The 25,830-nt window shown below is 42.3% G+C and overlaps 1 protein-coding gene and 1 long non-coding RNA gene across 5 annotated transcripts in view; one reads left to right on the top strand and one right to left on the bottom strand.

The window, feature by feature from the left end:
* cgnl1 (cingulin-like 1) overlaps positions 1 to 22,857 on the bottom strand; it is a 140,626-nt gene extending 117,769 nt beyond the window's left edge. Inside the window, exons 1-2 of one of the 2 annotated variants that reach the window (XM_048562537.2) lie at positions 22,757 to 22,816; positions 22,472 to 22,642 (exon numbers count right to left, since the gene is read on the bottom strand). The gene's annotated coding sequence lies outside the window, so the exon portion shown is untranslated. Of the gene's footprint in view, positions 1 to 22,471; positions 22,643 to 22,756 lie in introns of both variants that reach the window. The other variant, XM_048562536.2, reaches the window with a different exon arrangement.
* Positions 22,821 to 25,830, top strand: part of LOC125467118 (uncharacterized) — an 84,113-nt gene continuing 81,103 nt past the window's right edge. The window contains exon 1 of one of the 3 annotated variants that reach the window (XR_007250577.2): positions 22,821 to 22,953. This is a non-coding gene — a long non-coding RNA (uncharacterized LOC125467118). The other 2 variants (XR_007250575.2, XR_007250576.2) reach the window with 2 other exon arrangements.

Below are 25,830 nucleotides of genomic sequence, written 5' to 3'. Positions count from 1 at the left end.
AATCACTTCAAGAGAAGAAAAAACTTGTTAGATGAGATGAAAAATTATATTACGTTACAAGTTTTACAGTCCTTATGTAAAACCCCAGAAATGTAAGCCTTAAAGTCTAACTTGAGAATGCAGAGCAACTCTCTCTAATTAAGTAAATGTTAAGTGTTACATTCAGGAAAATAATGTGAAATATTAATGTCTTTTTAAAAATAACATGTTCCTAAACAGTGATAAATTATCCGAGACAAATTTTAAACAAGAACATAAAGTTATTACGTTTTTGCTATCAGGACTCCCAATTCAGTAGTGCATGCCTATTTTACCTAGTGCTGCTGATAGAAATGCTGGCAAAATACAGATATCAGTCTCTGATGCTAAGCAATGCAGCACAACCCAAGGTCACTTTTCGATATACAATTTTTAATTGCAAAGTGCCTCTTTATAAAATTTAGGAGCTACAGTCAAATTATAACCGCAGGTGTAAATTCAGTGGCTGGTCTGGAGAGGTACTGTGGAATGTCATGCCTGAAGTTATCAAGGAAACTTCAAAAGGAAGAAATGCTTTATAATCTGAACTGTAATCTCCTCAGAATATCTCTGTCTATGAATATGAAGGGGGGAAACACAGCAGTCTAAGTAAGAGACACTTCTGTGTCTCCTCCCTTTAAAAAATACAGAAAGGCAGGGATTAGAAGCTAGATTCAACCCGGGTTTGGGTGTCCTGCTAGATGGAGATATTCATGTACCGCCCGAGATTCTAGTACTAGTCTGGTGTGAAAGGCACAGTTGAAGAATTTCTCACCAGTCATCCCTATATCGTAGGTAAAGGACTCTCATTCTGTGTGCCAGAAGGCAGTCAACATGCCCGTTAAAAGCAAATGGACAAAAGAATTTTAGTTAGTACGCAAAGGAAAGAATCCCAAAATCAACTGCTTAACATGAACATTTCATTATTTACTCTTCATTAAAGGCACAGAGAAGCTAAACCAAGAAGTGTAAGTTTAAATGTTGAATTCAACATTACAACAAATAAGGGGAAGAAAGATGAAATTGAATTGTTCCCATTGTTTCTTAAATTTTTAACAAATGGATAGAAAACTGGAAGGATGAGACTCACTACTTGCAAAAGTACATTTACAGTGCCAGGAGAGCTGTTCAACAATCATTAACACTTAACATGCTGTTAAAAAATTCAGATGAACTTCAAATGTGTAAGACTAACATTTTTAGCACATTTAAATGAATAACTCTAGACATGAATTGCACTTAAACGTTCAGTTCCCCAGTGAGGTATCAGAACAGCAAAACCCTGTAGAGAAGCAGGAAAAATCAAACAGCAACTTATTGAATTTGGTATTTGATACACGCTGTGCCCATTGATCTCCAAGCTTCTCTGCATGAGTGTTACTGCTAACCTCATTGTTATTCTTGCACGAAATTCAGGCCATTATGTATTTGTATGCTTAAGTAGGAAGCTCCTACGCTAAAGGTTAAGTATTTGACAATGTTCACCTCTCTATTATGAAATACATTATACTATAATCTGTACCACAAACCAAAAGAAAAGCTGTGGTAGTAGCACTACACTCTTCAAGGTGCGGAAGTTTATTTTTGGATTAAGCAAGTCCTTATATTTCCTGTTTGCATGCAAAGATATCTAAACAAAATACATTCAAATTAGGTAATAAAATGTGAGGCTGGATGAACACAGCAGGCCAAGCAGCATCTCAGGAGCACAAAAGCTGACGTTTCGGGCCTAGAAACACATCCCGCAACACATCCCTCACACCCCGCCCCCGCCACAACCGCCTTTTCCCGCAACACATCCCTCACACCCTGCCCCCGCCACAACCGCCCAAAGAGAATCCCCCTCGTTCTCACACACCACCCCACCAACCTCCGGATACAACGCATCATCCTCCGACACTTCTGCCATTTACAATTCGACCCCACCACCCAAGACATTTTTCCATCCCCACCCCCTGTCTGCTTTCCGGAGAGACCACTCTCTCCGTGACTCCCTTGTTCGCTCCACACTGCCCTCCAACCCCACCACACCCGGCACCTTCCCCTGCAACTGCAGGAAATGCTACACTTGCCCCCACACCTCCTCCCTCACCCCTATCCCAGGCCCCAAGATGACTTTCCACATTAAGCAGAGGTTCACCTGCACATCTGCCAATGTGGTATACTGTATCCATTGTACCCAGTGTGGCTTCCTCTACATTGGGGAAACCAAGCGGAGGTTTGGGGACCGCTTTGCAGAACACCTCCGCTCGGTTCGCAACAAACAACTGCACCTCCCAGTCGCAGACCATTTCCAGTACCCCTCCCATTCTTTAGATGGCATGTCCATCATGGGCCTCCTGCAGTGCCACAATGATGCCACCCGAAGGTTGCAGGAACAGCAACTCATATTCCGCTTGGGAACCCTGCTGCCTAATGGTATCAATGTGGACTTCACCAGCTTCAAAATCTCCCCTGCCCCCACCGCATCCCAAAACCAGCCCAGTTCGTCCCCTCCCCCCACTGCACCACACATCCAGCCCAGCTCTTCCCCTCCACCCACTGCATCCCAAAACCAGTCCAACCTGTCTCCGCCTCCTTAACCTGTTCTTCCTCTCACCCATCCCTTCCTCCCACCCCAAGCCGCACCCCCATCTCCTACCTACTAACCTCATCCCACCTCCTTGACCTGTCCGTCTTCCCTGGACTGACCTATCCCCTCCCTACCTCCCCAACTATACTCTCTCCACCTATCTTCTTTTCTCTCCATCTTCGGTCGCCTCCCCCTCTCTCCCTATTTATTCCAGAACCCTCACCCCATCCCCCTCTCTGATGAAGGGTCTAGGCCCGAAACGTCAGCTTTTGTGCTCCTGAGATGCTGCTTGGCCTGCTGTGTTCACCCAGCCTCACATTTTATTATCTTGGATTCTCCAGCATCTGCAGTTCCCATTATCTCTCATATTCAAATTAGGTACTGGTTACTAAACAATTGCACTGGATAGAATTGTGTGGGAGACAGTTAACTTACTGCTGTAGCAAATCAACTTTCCTTTACAATTTGCTTTTGATGTAGAAAATTGTCCCAAGGTGCTTCACAGGTTTTGAGGAGAATAGATGTTAAACAAAGTTGTAATGCTTGAACTGAAGTTAAGCCAACATCCATTTGAGATAACAAAAAAAATCTAAATTAAGGACCACAGCTTCCTCAACAAGACAGACAGATGGTTAAATGATCCCTTTCCCATGGTTAAAGTACTGTGTGAGTGCCAAGATCACCACAATTAGGTGACAGAATGTTTATGCAGTACAAAACTGTGGGTCATTCAACTCTCTTGAAAACATGAAATGCCTCTTTCTAAAGCTGATGCAGTTTGAAACTAGTTAGGCAGACAATTCAGGCAGGTTTCACAAAACAAAAATTATTCACATCTTCAGATCATGCTTGTTGTATACTAATTGAAGGTTAATTGGAGGTGGAATCTGTGTTTTCAATTCATTTTTATATTAAAGTTTGACCACCAAGATTTAATTACCAATGTATGGAATTATAAAATATGCACCATCCTATTTAATAGAGTATAGAACTGTTATATTCAACAAACTGCAGAGAAATGCCAACTAAAACAAGGTCTTCTGCCAAATCCATTTAAAAAGTATGCAACCACTTCCTTAAACTTATAAAGGACTTGAACAATGGGGATGAGTAATGCACAAGCTTTAATCTTTGCAGAAACAATATCCACTGCAATACAGTAGTTATTTTCAATCCAAGCATACTTGACTTTTGACCTTCCAAAATTTTCCTTTCATTGTGCTGCAAGACTCTTTTTGGTCACATTGTACAATTTCATGTGCGACCCGAGCAAAATATTTAACACAACAATCATGAAGCAAATGTGTACAATTAATATTGGCAAGAAGCTATTCTGCAGGTCAAGTATTAGCTTCTCAAAAAGGTAAAGTGACAATATTCAGAGCATTTAAACCAATTAATAATTACAGAGTGATAATATTTATACTTGGTCAATCCAGACTCTTCAAAATAGAGCGTTGCAAATAGTCATTGGGTAATAATTACATTTCAAATACAAAAAAAGAACCTGAAGCACATTTCCTAAAAAAATTGTGATTTAGTTAGAAATATATTAGATTTATATTTTACACTTTTGGAAGACAAAGTTCTTTATAAATAAATATCAATTAGGATGAACTATTGTTGAAAATGTTTAATTCAATCATCTTTTAGAAATATACCTTCACTTTGGGTTTTGAATTTTTGAATGCAGATAAATGGATAGACTTGGCTGAGGAACTAGTAAACAAAATATGAAATAAGCAAAAATCAGACAAGTAATTACTGGTGAGGGTAGTTTGCAAGGTCAGAGATAAATTTGGGGAAAACTCAAAACTATGGATCGCTCCTCTAAGGGCCTCATGATAAAGAATGCTTATACCAAGGCATCTTAAAATGGATTGGAGTGCAAACTTGGCAAGTTTCAATCATTCACGTGGTTTGCACAAACCAACTCAAAAGACCTTGTAAACAATAGATTTGCTTGGTAGAACCAATAAGTCCAGTAAGCAGGCTATTACCTTCGAAATAAAAGGATTATTTTGGAGGTAAAAGATAATAACTTTGCATTTCTGTTGGGCACACTGCCCAGGTATGCTACATTGCGCTGTGAAAGGCTGTGTATAGAAGTACATCTTGTTTTGCACATCAAAAGGCTTAGTTGGAATTCTGAAGGCAGTCTGGATGAAGCTTGCAGACAGCAGGAATCTAGTCTGTCAGGAGCTGTAAGGCATCTGTAGTACTGTAATAGAGGGGCCGTTAGGAACCAGTGGCATATCTTGTATGAAAGCAAAGTAAGAATGTAAGTGAAGCCTAAGCTTGGGCTAAGTCCACAATCATGAGTCTTGGAGGAAAGTTAGAAAGTCACCTAGCCAGAAGGTAAATGAAAGGACCCTCATGAAACTTCATTGCTAGGAAATTGCTGGAACATGAAGAACTGAAACAAAAGTGAATTCTTGAGCAATATGTCTAACTTGGATTTAATTCTTGAAGTAGTCGTGCTTGCTTTTAATATTGAACTTTGACTTTATATGTTTAAAATCTGAAATTGTGTGTCATTGTTCTTTTAACTGATCACAGGGAGTTTGAATTTCCCTTTAAAAGTTAATATCCGTGCTGGGATTATAATTACGTAAAAGATGACATGAGTCTGTGCAATAAAAAATTAAACTGGATAGATGACAGAGTATCACAAGAAGCAGCCGGTAAACAAGTTAAGATTTACCCAAAGTTAACATATCAATTCCAATATGACTCTTGCACAGTATAGCAAAGGAACATGCCTTTCAGCTCACCAAGTCTGTGCCAATTCCTAATTCTTATTTGCACCTGCTAATTACTGCCCATACACGGTGTCTATCCCTTCGTTTGCCTCCCAGTCAATGAGCCTATCAAGTTACACCTTACGCGTTGCTAGCATGCCTGCTTGCACAACCTCCATTGGAAGCACACATCACCCACTATGTGAAAAATTTTCCTGGACTTCTCCCCTAAACCTCCCCCTTCTCACCTTGAACATGTGCCCTTTGGTAGTCGACCTTTCCACTCTAGGAAAAACCCTATGGCTATCCATCCTATCTATGCCCCTCATAAATTTGTGGATCTCTATCAGGTTGGCCCTCAGCTTCCAACTTTCCAGTGAAAACAATCTGACTTCCCCTCACAACTAAAACGATCCAGACCAAGCAACATACTGGTGAGCCTTCTTTGTACTTGTAGATGGTCTGGTGACTAAGTTTGCAGATGACACCAAATTTTGTAGCATTGTAGATAGCAAGGAGAATTGTCAAAAGATAGTGGGATATAGATAGATTGCAGATTTTGGGATAGAAATGGTAGATGGAGTTTAATCTGGACAAATGAGAGTTGATACATTTTGGAAGATCACATTCAGATGCGAATTATACAACAAATGGCAGAACCTAATGAGCATTGACATGCAGAGGGATCTGGGCGCTACAGGAACACAGATCCTTGAAAAGTAGCAACACAGATGAATAAGGTGATCAAGGAGGCACACAGCACACTTGCCTTCATTGGCTATACCATGTTATGTTACAGCTGTATAAAACTTTAGAAGGGCATGGATGCTTTGGAACGGATCCTCTTCTTCACAAGTTGACTTTGTTTCTCTCGACAAATGCTGCCGGACTTCCCGCATTTTCTATGTTTCAGATTTTCAACGTTCGCAGTATTTTGCTTTCAATAATATTTATCTACATTTCTTCAGATCAGTGTTTGACTTTGTATAGTATAAATAACTTTCAAAGTCTTTATGTTCTCCTCCTGCTACATACTACAACACCTGCAATCCCAAATTGGAAATGCGTAATACCTTCTTAAAATCATTGAGCAAATACATATCTGGTATCCTTATTTTTTTTTAAGCTGTTTTGACAGTTTTTGTATCCATTTGGGGTTCAGAGAAATAGAGTTGGTTGCAGTACGGGTAAGCACAGGAGTTGGAACTACATAAATGTGATGCTAACAGGCCAACCACAATTGAGGCTTGCAATATGAGTGAGAACATTCATAGACAGTTTCTATTCTAAATTTAGCTGTATGAATTCGTAATGAAAGCACTAACACACAAACTGAGCTGTGATACAAGATATGTCCATGCACACTATCAATTTATGCAGTTGCAATAACAAAATTAAGGTGGATGATAACCTAGTAGTATTTTGCTGGACAATTATCCCAGAAACTCAGTTAATGTTCTGGGCTCATATGGTAGGATTGGAATTTGATCAAAAAAATCTGGAATTAAGAATCTATTGATGACCATGAAATCATAGTTGATTGTCGTAAAAACCCATCTATCTCACTGATGTCCTTCAGGGACATCCTCACCTGGTCTGGCCTACATGTGACTCCAGAGCCACAGCAATGTGGTTGACTCTGAACTGCCCTCTGAAATTGCCCAGCAAGCCACTCAGTTGTATCAACTACTAGGAAGTCTCAACAAAGAAATTAAACAGATGGACTACCTGGCATCGACCTAGGCACTGGAAGAGACAATGGCAAAAACAGCCCTTTCAACTCTGCAAGGTCCTCTTTAATAACATGCGGGGGCTATAATTGGGAGAGCTGTCTCACTGACTAGTTAAGCAACAGCCTGATATAGTCATACTCACAGAATCATACTTTACAGACAATTTCTAAGACTCCACCATCACCATCCTTGGATATGTCCTGTCCCAACTGGCAGGGCAGACCAAGCAGAAGTGGTGGCACTGTAGTATCAAGTTGGGAGGGAGGTTTCCCTGGGAGTTCTCAACATTGACTCTGGAACCCATGAAGTCTCATGGCTTCAGGTTAAAGAAGGACTAGGTCCTGCTGGTTACCGTGTATTGTCCTCCCGTGGCTGATGAATCGGCACTGCTCCATGTTGAATAACACTTTGAGGAAACAGTGAAGGTGGTGAGGGCACAATATGTACTCTATATGGGGAACTTCAATGTCAGCAGCTTTACTAGGCAAGCTGGCTGGATTGTAAAGGACATGGCTGCCAGATTGGGTCTGCAGCAGGTGGTGAGGGAACCAACAAGATGGAAAAAACATACTCAACGTCATCTTTATCAGTCAGCTGGCTGCAGATACATCTATGGCAGTATCAGTAAGAGTGGCCATCACACTGTCCTTGTGGAGACAAAGTTATGCCTCTACATTGAGAATATTCTCCATCCTATAATGGGATTAAGTGTATATAAGGTAATCCACTGGCATTGACAGAGACAAATTGTGGTTTTTATTCAGTACTGAGAAACAAAGAGCTGGAGAAGAGATGTCAGAGGTAGTTTCTTTACTCAGAGAGTAGTAAGGGAATGGAACGCTTTGCCTGCAACGGTAGTAGATTTGCCAACTTTAGGTACATTTAAGTCATCATTGGACAAGCATATGGACGTACATGGAATAGTGTAGGTTAGATGGGCTTGAGATCGGTATGACAGGTCGGCACAACATTCGAGGGCTGAAGGGCCTGTACTGTGCTGTAATGTTCTATGTTCTATGTTCTATGTTGTGTGGCACTATCACTGTGCTAAATGTAATAGACTTTGAACAGATTAAGAAACTCCAGTCTGGGCATCCACAAATGTGCTGTGAGCCTTCAACAGCAGCAGAATTATACTGCAGTATGATCAGTAACCTCACGGCCTGGCATATCCCCCACTCAACCATTACCATCAAGCCAGGGGGGCAGCCCTGGTTCAATGCTGAGTGCAGGAGGGCATGCCAGCAGCAGCACTAGGCATACCTGAAAATGAGATGTCAACCTGGTGAAACTACCAAGCTAGTTGAACACCAAACAGCACAAGCAGCAAGTGATAGGAGCTCAGCAATCCCACAACCAATGGGTCAGATCTAAACTCTGCAGTCCTGCCAGATCCAGCTGTCAAGTTAACAATTAAACAACTCATTGTGGAGGAGGTGGCTTCATAAATATCTCCATCCTCAATGATGCAGGAGTCTGCCACATCAGCACAAAAGATAAGGCTGAAACATGTACAGCAATCTTCAGCTAGAAGTGCCGAATGGAAAATCTATTTTGGCTTCCTTCAATGGTCCTCAAGATTACAGATACCAATCTTCAGCCACTTCGATTCATTCCACATGATATCACAGAAGTGGTTGGAGGCACTGGATACTGCAAAGGCTTTGGGCCCTGACAACATTCTGGCAATAGTACTGAAGACTTTTGCTTCAGAACTTGTTGCTTCCCTGGCCAAGCTCTTCCAGTACAGTTACAACATTGGCATCTACCCGACAATGTGTAACATTCCTCAGGTATATCCTGCACACAAAAAGCAGAATAAATCTCACCTGGTCAAATACCGTCCTATCAGTCTACTGTCAATCATCAGTAAAGTGATGCAAGGTGTTATTAACAGCGCTAACAAACAGCATTTGCTCAGCAATGCCCAGCTTGGGTCCTGTTTGTGCCACATAGCGCCTCACCTCGTTACAGCCTTGGTTCAAATATGGACAAGAGAGCGGAAACGAGAGAGACAACCCTGACATCAAGGCCACATTAGACTAAAATGTAGCACATAGGAGCCCTAGCAAAACTGGAATCAATGGGTATCTAGGAACAAACTCTTCACTGGTTGGAGTCACACCTAGCACATAGGAAAATGGTCATGGTTCTTAAAGGTCAATCATCTCAGCTCCAGGACATCTCTGCAGGAGCTCCTCAGGATGGTGGCCTTGGCCCAACCATCTTCAGCTGCTTCATCAATGACCAACCTTCCTTTCTCCATCATGACGTCAGAAGTGGGGATGTTCATCAATGATTGCACGATGTTCAGCACCATTCACAACTCCTCAGATAGTCAGGCAACCCATGTTCAAATGCAATAGGATCTGTACAATGTCCAGACTTGGACTAAAAATGGCAAGTAACATTCGCACGGCACAAATGCCAGGCAATGACCAACTCCAATAAGAGGCAATCTAACCACCAGCCCTTGACAATCCATGGTGTCACCATCACTGAATTCCCACTATCAAAATCCTTGCGGTTAGTGCTGACAAGGAACTCTGCTTGCTGCATAAATATAATTGCTACAAGAACAGGTCTGAGGCTAGGAATACTGAGGCAAGTGACTCATTTTCTGACTCCCCAAAGCCTGCTCCCCATCTACAAGGCACAAGTCAGGGGTATGATGGAATACTTTCCATTTGTCTGGATGGGTGCAGCCCAACAACACTCAAGAAGCTTGACACGATCCAAGACACCATTTGATTTGCACCAGATCCACAAACATCATTCCTTCCACCAACTACACTAGGTAGCATTAGTGTGTACTATCTATAAAGTGTACCCTAGAAATTCACTAAAGACCCTTAGACAGCACCTTCCAAAACCCCAACCACATCCATCTAGAAGAACGAAGGCAGGAGGTACAGGGGAACACCACCACTTGCAAGTTTCCCTCCAAGCCACTCACCATCCAAATCTGGGAATATATCACACATGTACTGCTCAAGAAGGCAGCTCACCACCACCTTCTCAAGGGACAACTAGGGATGGGTAATAAATGCTGGTTAGCCAGTGATGTCACCAACCCAAGGAAACCTAACCAGATAAATAGAAAGCGGGACATAACACCAGCGCTTTGTCAGAGGCTCACTGATGATGTTACCTAGAATGGTGACAAAACGTCTGAAAATGAACCTTCCAGCTCAGCGAGCAAAGTCACATCCAGATCTTCATTTTATCTTAGGTTTTAAAGTATTACCCATTACATAATAGCTTAGGGATAGTGTTCAGGACTGAAAATATGAGTAAGTATTCAACAGAGAAAGTCAAGCTAACGCTGATGCTATAATTCAGGTAGTAAGTTCTTTATACTATGTAAAGAGTCAAAGAGCTAAAGCTTGTCTGTTGAAAACATCTCAACGGGAATAAAGTGGTAGTAAAAGGAATGGTTCCTCTTCAGACTGAGCAAGTTAACAGAATAAATGCATGTATAGTCTCATACTAACTTTACTCTAATAATGAACAACTCAACCCAATTAACTTCAGCTAAAAATATAGGAAGCTAGTCGGATAAATTTATTCCATGAAATCAACAAAAGGTTGCCAACTAGACTTTCCCACAAAATGCGGTGATTCCTTTCTACTATAAATAAGATTACTCGTTGAAGGATCAAGGAAGGAAGGATTATGTTATTCATCAAAGAGGATTATAAATGATTTTCAAGATTGCTCAAAATAAGGTGGACTAGTTGAACCTGCATAGTAAATACTTTACTACACAAGAAACAAGATCAAAGTGAGGTTCACCACAATTTTCAAAGCTGGTTTCCATCAGCCTTGTCACTAGTCACTAATTGAAACAATGTACAAATAGTGAGGCCCAGTTCAATGCCCTATGAGATTCCCTGTGTCTACAGTATCTCATACAATGAAATAGTAAAATTCTGTAGGATTTGGAACACAATGAGTGATTACAATCAAAATATTGTGACAAGAGATATGACATGAAATTTTTCATGTGTGACCATTCTAACAGGTCTTCAAGGAAATTTGCATCTTGATATCATATATGCTTGTTCTTCCCAGACCCTGATCTCACGTTTCATTCTGAGCCAGTTTCTTAGCAGTTTTAATTAGTAGCGGTTGGCTATTGCCTTTCACTCTTGAGGGCAGGGGCTCCCACGTTGACTTCAGCCAAAAATGGAAGTGAACCATGCTACAAATGTTACACCAGTCAACAAGGCAATCAAACTAACCACCCCCTTTTTCATCAGTGCAGCATGTTAATAATTGTTGTTGCAATTACATACTGGAGCAACTTCTGCTTTTATTTTTGTACTTTGCACGGTTTAGTTGGTGACAATATACAACAAAAGGTTAGTCTGATCAATTCCTGAAAAAAAATTTACAATAAGCATAGGTAATTCCATAAGTTATCAATAGCAACATGTTTGCCCAGAGTAAAGCAAATATCTTAAAAAGGTCGTGTAGCAAGGCTCTTATAGTGCTACACCTTGAATGCGTGAGGATTATTCAGTTGTTTTCCATCAGGCAGCCTCTGTGACTTTGAAACCTATTTATTATTGTTCACTCTATTTAGCTGTAAACAGTATCTTTATGATTGGTCTTTGTTTCAATGTGGTTTTAGAACCATAGAGAAATAGCTACATCTAGCAGCAATGGCTTTAGTATTGTAGCATACAATTCAATATCACATAAGATCTCAATTACAAATGCTTTGTTCAAACTAAGCCCAAAATCTGGAAATTTTACAGACTTTTAAGATATTTATTTTGAAAGAGGAACTATAGATTAAGCATTCTATTCTGACAAAATAATTTTATGCCATGAACAGGAAATATGAAGAACTTGGCTGAAACCTACACAAGTGTGTAACAAGATAACAAAGTGTGGAGCTGGATGAACACAGCAGGCCAAGCAGCATCTCAGGACCACAAAAGCTGATGTTTCGGGTCTAGACCCTTCATCATAGAGGGGGATGGGGAGAGGGTTCTGAAATAGGGAGAGAGGGGGAGGTGGACTGAAGATGGATAGAGGAGAAGATAGGTGGGGAGGGGATAGGTCAGTCCAGGGAAGACGGACAAGAAAAGGAGGCGGGATGAGGTTGGTAGGTGGGAAATGGAGGTGTGGCTAGAGGTGGGAGGAGGGGATAGGTGAGAGGAAGAACAGGTTAGGGAGGCGGGGACAGGCTGGGCTGGTTTTGGGTTGCAGTGGGGGAAAGGGGAGATTTTGAAGCTGGTGAAGTCCACATTGATACCATCGGGCTGCAGGGTTCCCAAGTGGAATATGAGTTGCTGTTCCTGCAACCTTCGGGTGGCATCATTGTGGCACTGCAGGAGGCCCATGATGGACATGTCGTCTGAGGAATGGGAGGGGTAGTTAAAATGGTTCACGACTGGGACGTGCAGTTGTTTATTGCGAACCGAGTGGAGGTGTTCTGCAAAGCGGTCCCCAAGCCTCCACTTGGTTTCCCCAATGTAGAGGTAGCCACACCAGGTACAGCGGATACAGTATACCACATTGGCAGATGCGCAGGTGAGGATCTGCTGAATATGGAAAGTCATCTTGGGGCCTGGGATAGGGGTGAGGGAGGAGGTGTGGGGGCAAGTGTAGCACTTCCTGCGGTTGCAGGGGAAGGTGCTGGGTGTGGTGGGGTTGGAGGGGAGTGTGGAGCAGACAAAGGAGTCACGGAGAGAGTGGTCTCTCTGGAAGGCAGACAAAGGTGGGGATAGAAAAATGTCTTTGGTGGTAGGGTCAGATTGTAGATGGCAGAAGTGTCGGAGGATGATGCGTTGTATCCGGAGGTTGGTGGGTTGTTATGTGAGGACGAGGGGAATTCTCTTGGGGCAGTTATGGCAGGGGCGAGGTGGGAGGGATGTGTTGCGGGAAATGCGGGAGACATGGTCAAGGGCGTTCTCGGCCACTGCCGGGGGTGGTGGTGGTGGAGGAGTTACTGTCCTTGAAGAACACGGACATCTGGGATGTTCAAGAGTGGAACAATATTTTATAGAGTACATTAAAAACGTAGGTTTTTGTTTTCAACTTATCTATTGATTTTATTATCTTAATACAAACATTAATATTATAAACAGATGTTATAATGATACGCTGAATGTTAACTGATGCATTATTACTGTTTGTTTTACTAGCATCTGTGGTAATGATAAACTTCAAAAAAATTTTAGATATTTGTCCAGAAGATATGGGCATTGCTGGCAAAGCCAACGTTTATTGCCTGTTCCAAAGTCTTCTTCAGAAGACGGTGGCAAGTTCAAATGGGTAAACATTGGATAGTAGTCTTCAAAGCATCCCCATTGTTCCTTGCTTCATTATTATTGATATCACAGCCTCTAAGACCAACTAACTGCATTAAGGAGGTTATAAATTATTCTGGGAGTTCATGGGCCAGTTCTTAAATAGTGCTATGCACATAGAACTTAATGCTTTTATTATTTGGATGATTATCAAGTTACACACCTCCACCCACAAGTCCTGGTCTCATGAGCATTCCTCCCCAAACTCCTCTTCCCTGATTTCTGGTCACCTCGGTGTTCCCAATCACATCACTGGTCAAAGTGTTCTTTATTTTATTTCCTTAGAACGCGTCACTGAAGAAATACACAGTTGCTTGCACTGATTCCTACAATTTGCAATTATCAGCCCAAAATTTCAGCAACTTGGCATGCAAAATATGCAAAAACCTAAGCTTGTATTAGTCTGGCGGCACTGTGGTTCGGTGCTTAGCACCGCCATCTCACAGTACTAGGGATCCAGATCCGATTCTAGTCTTGGGCGACTGTTTGTGTGGAGTTTGCACATTCTCCCTGTGGGTTTCCTTTGGCTGTACCATTCCCTTCCACAGTCCAAAGATATGCAGGTTAGTTGGATTGGCCATGTTAAGTTGCCCCATAGGGCCCACAGATTTGCAAGCTAGGTGGATTAGCTACAGTAAATGCGGAGTTACGGGGATTGGGTGAGGTCTAGGTCTGGGTGGGATGCTCTCCGGACAGTTGGGGCAGACTCGATGGGCTGGACATCCTCTTTTGACACTGCAGGGATTCCATGATTTTGTGAAATCTAAGCGGCCCTTTGTGCTCTGCTGCAGCAAATTAAATTCTAAGAAGACCATCTCCAGTCTATAGAGCTAGTAAAGAGACTCAGCAGCAGGTGCAGACATTGAAGGGATCTGGAGCTCCAGGCAGAGGATAAATCGAGATCCAGTCCAGGGCCTTATCAATTACCTGAACACAAACTGAGCAGTTAGAGCAGACCAGGGCACACTTGTGTTTGGAAAAAAAATGAGAAAAACTGGGTGTGGGAGGGGCATAGATTGATTGGTCGATGAGTACTGTAACTCTGTTTCCCTTCCTTCAAAATGTAGAGAGTCAGTCTATGGAAACAGAAATAAACAACTGCAATATTTTGAAGAAAAGGGTTGAATAAAACATTCACAGGAGGGAAGTGACTAACCGATGGGTCTTTTTTTAAAACTTTCAAAATTAGTAAGGTTTATTAGTACAAATAAAATTCATCACCTGATGGAGGGCAGTTCTATCTCCCCTCTTGTGGAGGGGAGCTTTGATCTCAGGTGCGTATCCTGAGTCAAAGTGTCAGCTGTTGCAGCAGCTGAAACTGAGTTTTTGGGATTTGAGCCCAATAAGTGCACTGAGGTCAGAGGTCTCTGCAATACCATGTTATGAATGTGGTAACACCCCCCACACCTTCAGATTATGCCGAAAGTTGTCGGGGGGGGGGGGGGGGGGGGGGAAATAAGTGACCACCTGGCGATCAGAAAGAAACAGGCATTTCATGTAGGTGTTGCCCAGAGTGCATCCTGCTCTCCAGTATTCAATTCTGAATGTGGGGAGCAGAGTCAGAGCTGTGTCAATAGCATCATGGGTGACTCAGCTTTATAGGAGGGAAGCTTGATGCAGCAGGTCCAACAGTCAGGGGATTAAACTGGTGTTCAGCAGCTACAGGTATGAATCTGGGGTAGTAGACTGCTTCCCTAGTGTCTGGGCAAAGGATATTACAGAGCAGCTGCAGGGCACTGAAAAGAGAGGGTAAATGCCAGCATTCATGGTCCACAGTAGACTCAAAATGATAGAAAGAGAGGTATGAGATAACAAGTTGTAGAGCTGGATGAACGCAGCAGGAAAGCTGACGTTTTGGCCCTGGACCCTCCTTCTGGAGAAGGGTCTAGGCCCAAAACATCAGCTTTCCTGCTCCTCTGATGTTGTTTGGCCTGCTGTGTTCATCCAGCTCTACATCATCTTATCTCAGGTTCTCCAGCGTCTGCAGTTCCTACTATCTCTGAAATAGAGGTATGGTCCTGCAATTAGAATTGAGAGAGCTAGGTAGAAATGGGAAGTTTGATATAAGATTTTTAAAAAAACATAATTACGGACATACAGTACAAAGGCAAGAAAGTTATGATAAACCTAAATAAACACACTCCCTCAGCCTGAACTGGAGTATTGTGAACAGCTGCAGGCACTACACTTTAGGAAGCACATCAAGGTATTCAAAAGGGTACAAATAAGATTAATCAGAATGGTTCCAGGAGTGAGGAACATCAATTAGATGGACAGATCTGACAAGTTTGGACGATTTTACTTCCAGAATAACAAATTAAGAAGAGATCTGATCGAGGTGCAAACATCATGAGGGATGCGGATATAGTAGTTAGGCAGAAATAAACTGCTTGTGTTGGTGGGAGACTCCAGGACTTGACAGAGGTTTACTGGCAATTGGCAAAAGCAATGGCCCATGAGGAAAGATTGTTTCATGTGGTCAGCGATTAGAATCTGGAATGCACTGACAGTGTGTGGTGGAGGCATTCAAGAACGAGTTGGATTAAAGCCCCTTTTTGTGCCTTAAACATCCAACAACTTTATGAAAAAGATGTAACTACAAAAGTATTTTTTAAAAAATCAACAGCAAGCAAACATATTTTGGTGGCATATCCTGCACTTACACAATAATATCACTGATGTTGCCTTTAGTAGGATTGGATGGAAGATAGAAATATTAGAGAGGAGTCACCAACTGCAAAGAGACACAAAAAGCATTAAAGGAGGATTCAGAAACAGAAATAATGTGACATAGCACAAGTGCATAGCAGTCGAAGGTGGAGTCACATTGCATGGACTACAAACAATATTGGATATTATATTAAAAAGGAAAACAAGATGTCTTTAAGGGGTTTTACAATTATCAAAAGGAGAAAAAAATCATCAACTTTAGGTGAACTATATGGTCTATAATTAGTGGAGCATGTGTACACAGTGATTTTACAGGAATCACTGCAAGAAAAGGCCAGTAAATGGACAAAGAGCAATCAACAGTCTAAAGAGTGCTGGATTGGGAAGTGTTTCAGAAAAACAGTGGTAAAACAAGTGGCTGCAGTCATTCATAAACACAGAAACAGGTTTGTTCTTGTCTAACATAACGTTCCCGGTACTGAAAAGTAATTCCAATTTACCTGTGCTGAGACACTATTAAAAGACAGAAGGAAAGCTCTTCACAGATGATTGTGATATCTGAGAACAGTGAGAAACTATCAGAATGAGTTATTAAACCATAAAATGGACGTCAGCGAAGATTTACTGTGCAAACCGTGGAATACTCAAGAAGCAAACAGCAACCAGATACCAACAAGGCTTATCCAATATCAGGATTCTAAACTGCAAAACCTGATGGACATGAAAATGTAAATGCTGATCTTCGGAAATATCAAGTGGCAATGAGGAGACAGATTTTCCTCCTCTCTCTTTTACTAAAGGCTGCAGCTCCTGGGTAACCTCATGGCATCAAGAGTCACGACAGCATCGGACTGCAGGAAAAGGACAATTGAGAACAGCTACTGGAGGCAGTCTCTTTCTTCTTGGAAGATGGGCGAATTGACTAGTTTCACAATTAAAAGGCAGCTTCCAAGGTAATTATTTCTGCTGCCAGCCTACAAGCTAGCTGACTTGTATAACCTCATTTTGCATTTCTCAAAATGGATTTGTGAACTCTCAACTTGAAAGCTACTGGGTCATCACCAGGTCCCATAACCTGAAATAAGCAAGTGGAAAGATTTTCAGAACAAAAGTTTCGGAAGTTTCCGTAAGTTCCTTCTGGTAGTATTGTGGCTCAGTTGGAATAATAGGTTCATGACGAAAAGGGATAGATAACCTGAGTAGATCAGACAAAAGCTCCAACCGACTACAGTTTGAGAACCATTGTAAGAAGACAGACAAGCTTGTATCTGGTCTTAATGAACAGAAGACAGTTATTTTACTCAACTCTGTTAAGAGTTCATATACGAGTGCAATAGAAAGGAAATTTTGGGAAATTAGTAACTGCTCTTAACTGCTTCCAAAAATTTGACGTGGAATGACAATTTCAATAATCTTAGTAATGTTTTGCCATCAAAATTTATAAATGATTTTAAAATGAAAATATAATAAATAAATCTGAACGTCCATGATCCAACTATCCAAGTTAACATTTATAATCATGTACCAAATAGCTTTGAGGTCCCCAGAAGACACAAGAAGTAATAGCACTGGAGTCAGGCTTACTATTCTTTAACTTTTGGTCAACAACTTTTATTTATATGGCATTGTAACATCAAGTCAAGAAATATTCTGCAGAGATAGCTACCATAATCCATCACCCCCAACGATAATCACCGTCTCGATTCATACATCAAGGATGGAGGAGATAGCAAACAGCAGAGTGTTGATCTACTGACTGGAACATGTTCAGGATAGGGTTTATTGCAACAAAACCCATTATTTTAAAGAGGTTATTTGAAATCAAAAACTATAAAATGCTAATATTGATAGAAAATATCAATCAAGGAAAACAAATTTAAATTCTTTTTTGAAAAGTCAGCTGCAACAATCAGACTGCAGACTACCATTGAAAGGAAAAAGAGCTTATGTTTTACATTAGAATTTTTGGTGTTAATCAGGTTGAACCAATATTTGTTAACAGCCAAGATAGTGCAAATAAAATGTGCTCACTTTTCTTAACTTCAAAGATTAGGAATCTTTTCCAACCATTATGTCATGGAATACAGCATCCAAAGTACAGTATGTTACCTGAAATGCTAAATGTATTTTAACCTAAACTTCCCACACCCTCCCAATGCCTTTTCCTTGGTTTTACATGAAAATATCAACCAAATGATGAGCAATGAATATCATATAAATCTAGATTTTAGTATAAATTCATTCTATGCACTTGTGATGGCATAAAACAGACTTTTTTTGTTGGATTGAGTACTACTTAAATGTATTGACTTTTGCCTTAACCAGGCAGCATGTTGAGTGCATGTTTAAGGGAAGAAGCTGGTTTAAAAACACTTAGCATAAACAAGCACGGAGACAGTGCGTACAAGTCTGAAGCCTGGTATTGACGATCGAACTCAGCACCAAGTATCATTGTTGGTGCTAACAATGAATGGATTTAGTCTGCAATAATACTATCACACTTAGCTAACATCTTTCAAATCTTCACTATCTCCCGAAATCCAGTTACATATTTTGTGAATATACTTACTGTTGGGTTGCAGGAAAACAAACACCCAGGTTGTGCATCATAATGAGATAAATATATGAAGGACAGGTCTCTCCTGCTCTTCTTTGAATAGTGCCGTATAATCTTTATCAGTGTGAACTGCACACCTGATCTTGCTTCATCTAAATCAGCTACAACACAGGCATGTATTCAACAATGTGGAAATCTGCCCAGGTGTGACCTGTATACAAAAAGCAGGACTAATCCAACCCAGCCACTTATCACCCCAGCAGTTTACTCTCGATCAATACACAGTAAAGTGATGGAAGGTGTCATTAACACTGCTAGCAAACAGCACCTGCTCAGCGGCACCCAGATTGGGTTTTGCCAGGAGCACTCCGCTCCTGATCTCATTACAGCCTCGGTCCAAACATGGACAAAAGAGCTGAACTCTAGAGGTGAGGCGAGAGTGACAGCACTCGTCCAAGTGTGGCATCAAGGAGCCCTAGCAAAACTGGAATCAATGGGTATCGGGGGGAAACTCCACTGGGTGGAGTCATACCTGGCACATAGGAAAATGTTGCACTTTTGGGAGGTCAATTATCTCAGCTCTAGGAAATCTCTGCAACAGTTCCTCAGGGTGGTGTCCTCAGCCCAGCCATCTTTAGTTGCTTCAATGACCTTCACTCCATCATAAGGTCAGAAGTGGGGACATTCGCTGATGATTGCACAATGTTCAGCACCATTCACAACTCCTCAGATGCTGAAGCAGTCCATGGTTAATGCTACAAGACCTAGACAATATCCAGACTTGGATGAAAAATGGCAAACAACATTTGCACCACACAAATCCCAGACAATGACTGACTATCTCCAATAAGAGACAATACACCCACCACCACTTGGATATTAAATAGCATTACTGTTACAGAATCGTCATTATCAACATCCTGGAGGGTTATCATTGACCAGAAATTCAACTGGATCTGCCATATAAACATAGTAGCAGGTCAGAGGCTAGGAATGCTGAGGTGAGTAACTTACCTTCTGACTCCCCAAAGCCTGTCCACTATCCAGAAAGCACTTACCTGGATGAGTGCAGCTCCAAGAACACTCAAGTAGCTTGATACCATGCAGGACAAAGCCACCCACTTCATTGGCAACACATCTACAAACATATACTCCCCCTACTGTTGATGCTCAGTCACAGCAGTGTGTACTATTGACAAGACCCACGGCAGAAATTCACCAAAGGCATTAAGACAGCACCTCCCAAATCCACAATGACTTCGATCTGGGAGGACAAGGGCAGCAGGTGCATGGGAACACCACAACCTACAAGTCCCCCTCCAAGGCACACAGTGCCCTGGCTTGGGAATACATCACTGTTTCTTCACTATTGCTGGGTCAAAATCCAGGAATTCTACCCCTAAGAGTACTTTGGGTCCGCCTACAGCACATAGACTGCAGTGATTCAAAGTGGAAGCTCACCACTAACTTCTCAAGAGCTACTCGGGATGAGCAATAAATGCTGACTCAGCCAGCTATACCCATGCTCCACAAGTGAAAAGAAACGTATTGGTTCATCTAAAAGAAGGGATCTTCAACAATGTAGTGCTCCCCTGATATTGCCCTGAAGAGTTAATCTAAGTTATCTGAAGAGAAGCTTAGATTAGGCCTCAAATGCCTCATAACATTCATCTTGATAGGAAGGGCAAGAGGCAATATAGATTCAAGGGTACAATTTCAAAGGGAATGGAGGAGCAAAAATATATGTGCACTAATCACTGAAGGTGGCAGGGAAGGTTGAATGCAGGGTTGAGGAAAAGCAGAAAGCATTTTGGGTTTTGTCAATATGGGCACAGAGGACAAAAACAAGGAAGTTATGTTAACCTGTAGAGAAAACATTGTTTCAGCGTCAACTGGAAGGAAGGTGGGGGTGGGGGGATTGATGGAGTTGGACAGCCTGAGAATTTAAGTAGGAACGCGCAGGACCTTTTTAAAGATAAAATTGTTAATTTGGCACATTGATGAGCAGGCACAAGGTTAAAGGGTGAACAAAAATAAATGCAATTTACGGTATAGATTGAAATTAAAATTTCTGCATGTATTAGATGCAGAAAAATGTGACAGTCAATTTAAGCACAACAAGCTCTCTCAAAACCCAAGTGATAATCATCCAAAGATTGTATTTTTGGTATGTCAATAAATGCAAGGGTACTGGGGATCACTCCACCGCTTGTTTTGAAAATGGTGAGGACAGATTATTCACGTCTGTTTGACAAAGCAGATGCGGTCTCAGTTAATAAAATGTGAGGCTGGATGAACACAGCAGGCCAAGCAGCATCCCAGGAGCACAAAAGCTGACATTTCGGGCCCAGACCCTTCATCAGAGAGGGGGATGGGGGGAGGGAACTGGAATAAATAGGGAGAGAGGGGGAGGCGGACCGAAGATGTTAATTTTACATGTGAAAGACAGCACCATCCATCCCAAGAGTGTAGTACTCCCTCAGTTGTGCACTGGAGTGCCAGATTAGACCTTTCTACACAAGTCTCTGGACTGGACATTAAACTCACAATTTTCGTACAATGAAGCATCATACTAGAGACAGAGCCTACTGCTGAACCCCGCGACTCAGACACAGAATATTGCAGATTTCAGGTAAAAGATCCAAACGATCCAACAATATGCTTTAAAATACCAAGCTTGTTAGAACAACACTTATAATAGAAGGCTCGTACTGTACGGACAGTACTGTTGGCCTGGGAACAAGCCAGCTGCAAGATATGCTCAAAACTGGTACCAAAAAACCTAATTGTTGTATATATGAGTTTAGACGACATTCACAATTACTCAAGCTTTGTAGTCGTGCTATCTTCTGAGTTTGTACACTGTGTTACAACTTTGTAACTCCACTTTGGTATGCATTCGTCTGAACAAATCCAAGGTCAAGGCGCTGAATGAAATGATCTGGGTTTTTGTTTGCTCTTTACTCCCCAATTTTCACCTTGGCAGTTGAGATCAACGGGCAAAGCACAGATCAGGGCTCAATCAGATGATATTCCTGGAACATATATGTTCAGGTACTCACCCACTGGATACCAACACCACCTTTACTTACACTTCGGAATGAACCTCTCCTGCCAGTTTAACAAACGCAGGATATAACAGACTTGTCAATTGAACCTAAATCCATTGACAATTAAGGCACTATTCTAATTTTGATCAGTTTTACAATTTGTAATTTCCCAGAAGCATATGTAGACAATGCATAACTTATTTTCAGCCACTGTACCTGCAAATTATAAACGTATTTTGAAGTAAACACTTCTCTTCTTAAAGTGGATTTTTCGATTCATTCTAACATCAAGCGCATCTAAAAATAGGACTGTCCATGCTTTGAACATACATGAAAATTTTAAATTCAAATATTTCACATTTTAATTACAGTCCAAACTAAATGCGTTTCAGATTTAAATTGGGTTCGGTGCAATAGAAAGAAACTACTTTTAGATACAGACCAAAGTCAGCAGCCTGTGAACTTGGCGAAAATCAGTCAAGATTTTCTTAACAAAATGACTCAGCTTTCAAAATAGATAATAATTGGAATTCCTGCAAAAAAAAGGCACAGAAGTCAAAACGAGACCTTGAAGGACAGAGATCAGGGCACTATGAATGAAGGAAGAGAAAATCGCCATCAACAACAGCCAAAAAGTTTTCATTTTAAGACTGAACCCATTTACCCAAAAGAATATTGTAACACGTTCGCGACCTGGCACCAACACCTTTCCCAAATGGCTGGTCAGCAGTGACCTTGGTAACGTTCCGAGCTTGCAAGTCCCCTGCCGTCTAAACTAGCTAAAAGCAATATTGTAACTCCACTCACCAAAAAAGTATCAACCCGATTCAATGCGATAACTGAGGAAACCCCCGAATTTAATTCCCCGGTTAACGCCGGTGACCGAACGCCTGCAGCTCACCCCTGGACACAAATCGCAACAAGTTGCCGTGAAAAATCAACGACTTTCAGCCAGACTTTTCGCTGCCCTTCGCGGCTCTGAAAGGAGACAAGTCTCTCCGTTCAGATTGAAAGCAAAAAGTTGTTTTTGTTTTGTGTGTGTGTGTGTGTTGGGGGGGGGGGGGAGTGGGATTTTTTTCCCCCCTCACTCACCTCTTGCTCAGTGCAGTTGTCCGGACGCTGCGTCTCTACAACTCGCTCATGTCAGAGCAGCAGCGGAGCCCTCCCCACCGCCTCAGACGGAGAGAGAGGGCAAGCCGACAGGGGGCGCGCCGGGAAGGAGGCGGGTGCGCGGGGCGCGCAGCCGCGGACCCGGACCCGGACGGAGCGCGCGGGAGGCGGGTTGACAGGTGAGTCCGGGAGCCCAGCGCGGAAAGACACTGAGAGGTCTCCGTCGTCCCCATCTACACGCACGGGGAGCTGATCAGTTTCTGATCCTGTTTAAACCAGCTGGTTGATGTCGAGTCTGTAGTTGGTTCCACAGGCTAACAGTGAGTTCCAAACCTTAACCATGTGCTGTGGGGGAAAACAGTGTTCCTTATGGCCCTGAGACGGCAGGAACTGCAGATGCTGGAGAATCTGAGATAACAAGGTGCAGAGCTGGACGATTTTGTGTTGATCCAGCTCTACACCTTGTTATCACTTGCTAATGGCCTTTCTGCTTTTATTGATTACTTTGAATTTGTGCCCTTCTTTTGTTAATTTACTCTGTCCAATCGTCTCATACTTCTGCCTTCCGCCTTCTCTTTTCCAAAGCAAACAGATCCAACTTCTCCCTGCCTATCCCAATATCTGAAGTTCCTCCATCCTGAGTACTATTGGTGTGATTTTTTTTTCTCTCCCTGTACTCTTTCCAGTGTGGCGTCCGGAACCAGAAACAATACCCCAGCCGATGTGGAACCAGTTCAAAGCACTCTCCTTGCTCTTGTACTCATTAATATATCCAAAGAGTGCTGTAATATTTAACTATTGTCAACCTGTCCTGTGATCATCAATGCTCCTCCGTTCCAAAACCCCTTTCAGACTTGTATCCCGAATTTTAAAATCGAACCTCCACATTCGTCCTACCAAAGTGAATCACTTCATATTTCTCTCAGTTGAAGTTCATCTGCCATCTGTTCACCCACAAAAGAAAGTCAGATTAGGGCTGAATAGAATAAAATGTATCTCCAAATGGGATACAGAGGTAACAAAAATTGGAATCACTTCAGAAACAAGAGCTTTCATAATTCGACAAATTTCAGTTTCTCTACTTGATACGTTGATTGTCTGATTTTTTTGTTACTACTTTAACGTGCTACATATTCACTCAGCCTGATTGCTCCACTTTGAAGGATCAACAACATTGGAACCAGCAGCACAACTTAAGATATCTTTAACCTGGTAAGCAAACTCACTTACCTCTCCAAAAGCAAGAGTATATTTTCAGTGTCAGGCTGAGAATTTTAAAACTTCAATGTATATGACTTGGTACTAGTGCAGATTATGTAGGGAATGGTATAGTCATTGATCACCAGATCTGGCTGAACCACATGAACACACATCTTGTCTGAGGAAAATCTTTTCATTCTGGTTCAGATTAGTCTGCTTGAAACTTCTTTTTATGTCCCTCTCTCCTGTCACCTCCACTTTTATTCCCAGCAATAATTGTGAGGAACTTCCAGACTTGTTGGTAATTAAGACTAAGACAGCCGATCAGTTGCTCTGTCACTTCTATCCCTTACGGTAGTCCACGGGCCAAATTCCATTCAAAGCTCATTCACCTACCACCATGTATATGTAACTTTTTTCCCCGTTTCTTTCATACTTCTGTTTATACCCTCTAAAACTCAAGTTTGATCATGCAATCCACCACTTTTCGTTCAATCCTCATTCAGGTAAACACCTGAACACTCAAATTCCCTTCCTGGTTCCCACATTAGCTGATACTGTTCATGTTCTTTCGCCATAAGTATTGTCTCCCTCTCCTTCATTCTTTAGTTTTCCATGGATTCTGTGCTATTTAAAGATGTGGAATTGTTCCACACCACTAATGATCTGAGCAGTCAGCTGTGACAATGTAAGTTTTACCAGTTAGGAAGCTTTGGAGGATGAAGAATTACCAGCCTTTTATTACATTGGCACAGATAATTGCATATAACTTTAAATATCTTGTACAAATCTGAGAATCATCAATTAGAATGTCATTTCAATTATATGCGGTTAATTAAGATTGCAATAGGATGTCCCAATGTTGTTCAAAGCTTCAAAATCCTGCCCCAGTCCATCTGATTTTCGTGGTCCTGATGTTCCTTCCCTTAACAATGCAATTTTAATTGAAAATGGAGCTTGGAGCTTTGAGATTTTCTACCCTCAAACGACAGAAGATCCAGTACTAAGATACCAAAATTGAGCAGCTCAGTTCAGTAGCTAGTGATAATGGGAACTGCAGATGCTGGAGAATCCAAGATAATAAACTGTGAGGCTGGATGAACACAGCAGGCACAGCAGCATCTCAGGAGCACAAAAGCTGACGTTTCGGGCCTAGACCCTTCATCAGAGAGGGGGATGGGGTGAGGGTTCTGGAATAAATAGGGAGAGAGGGGGAGGCGGACCGAAGATGGAGAGAAAAGAAGATAGGTGGGGAGGAGAGTATAGGTGGGGAGGTGGGGAGGTAGGGAGGGGATAGGTCAGTCCAGGGAAGACGGACAGGTCAAGGAGGTGGGATGAGGTTAGTAGGTAGGAGATGGAGGTGCGGCTTGGGGTGGGAGGAAGGGATGGGTGAGAGGAAGAACAGGTTAGGGAGGCAGAGACTGGTTGGACTGGTTTTGGGATGCAGTGGGTGGAGGGGAAGAGCTGGGCTGGTTTTGTGGTGCAGTGGGGGGAGGGGATGAACGGGGCTGGTTTTGGGATGCGGTGGGGGAAGGGGAGATTTTGAAGCTGGTGAAGTCCACATTGGACATATCAATGTGGACTTCACCAGCTTCAAAATCTCCCCTTCCCCCACCGCATCCCAAAACCAGCCCAGTTCATCAATGTGGACTTCACCAGCTTCAAAATCTCCCCTTCCCCCACCGCATCCCAAAACCAGCCCAGTTCATCCCCTCCCCCCACTGCACCACACAACCAGCCCAGCTCTTCCCCTCCACCCACTGCATCCCAAAACCAGTCCAACCAGTCTCTGCCTCCCTAACCTGTTCTTCCTCTCACCCATCCCTTCCTCCCACCCCAAGCCGCACCTCCATCTC

The sequence above is a fragment of the Stegostoma tigrinum genome, chromosome 33, assembly GCF_030684315.1.
Source record: "Stegostoma tigrinum isolate sSteTig4 chromosome 33, sSteTig4.hap1, whole genome shotgun sequence".
Taxonomy (NCBI): domain Eukaryota; kingdom Metazoa; phylum Chordata; class Chondrichthyes; order Orectolobiformes; family Stegostomatidae; genus Stegostoma; species Stegostoma tigrinum.
Note: the sequence above shows the minus strand (reverse complement) of the source record. Positions and strands in the feature narration are given on the sequence as shown.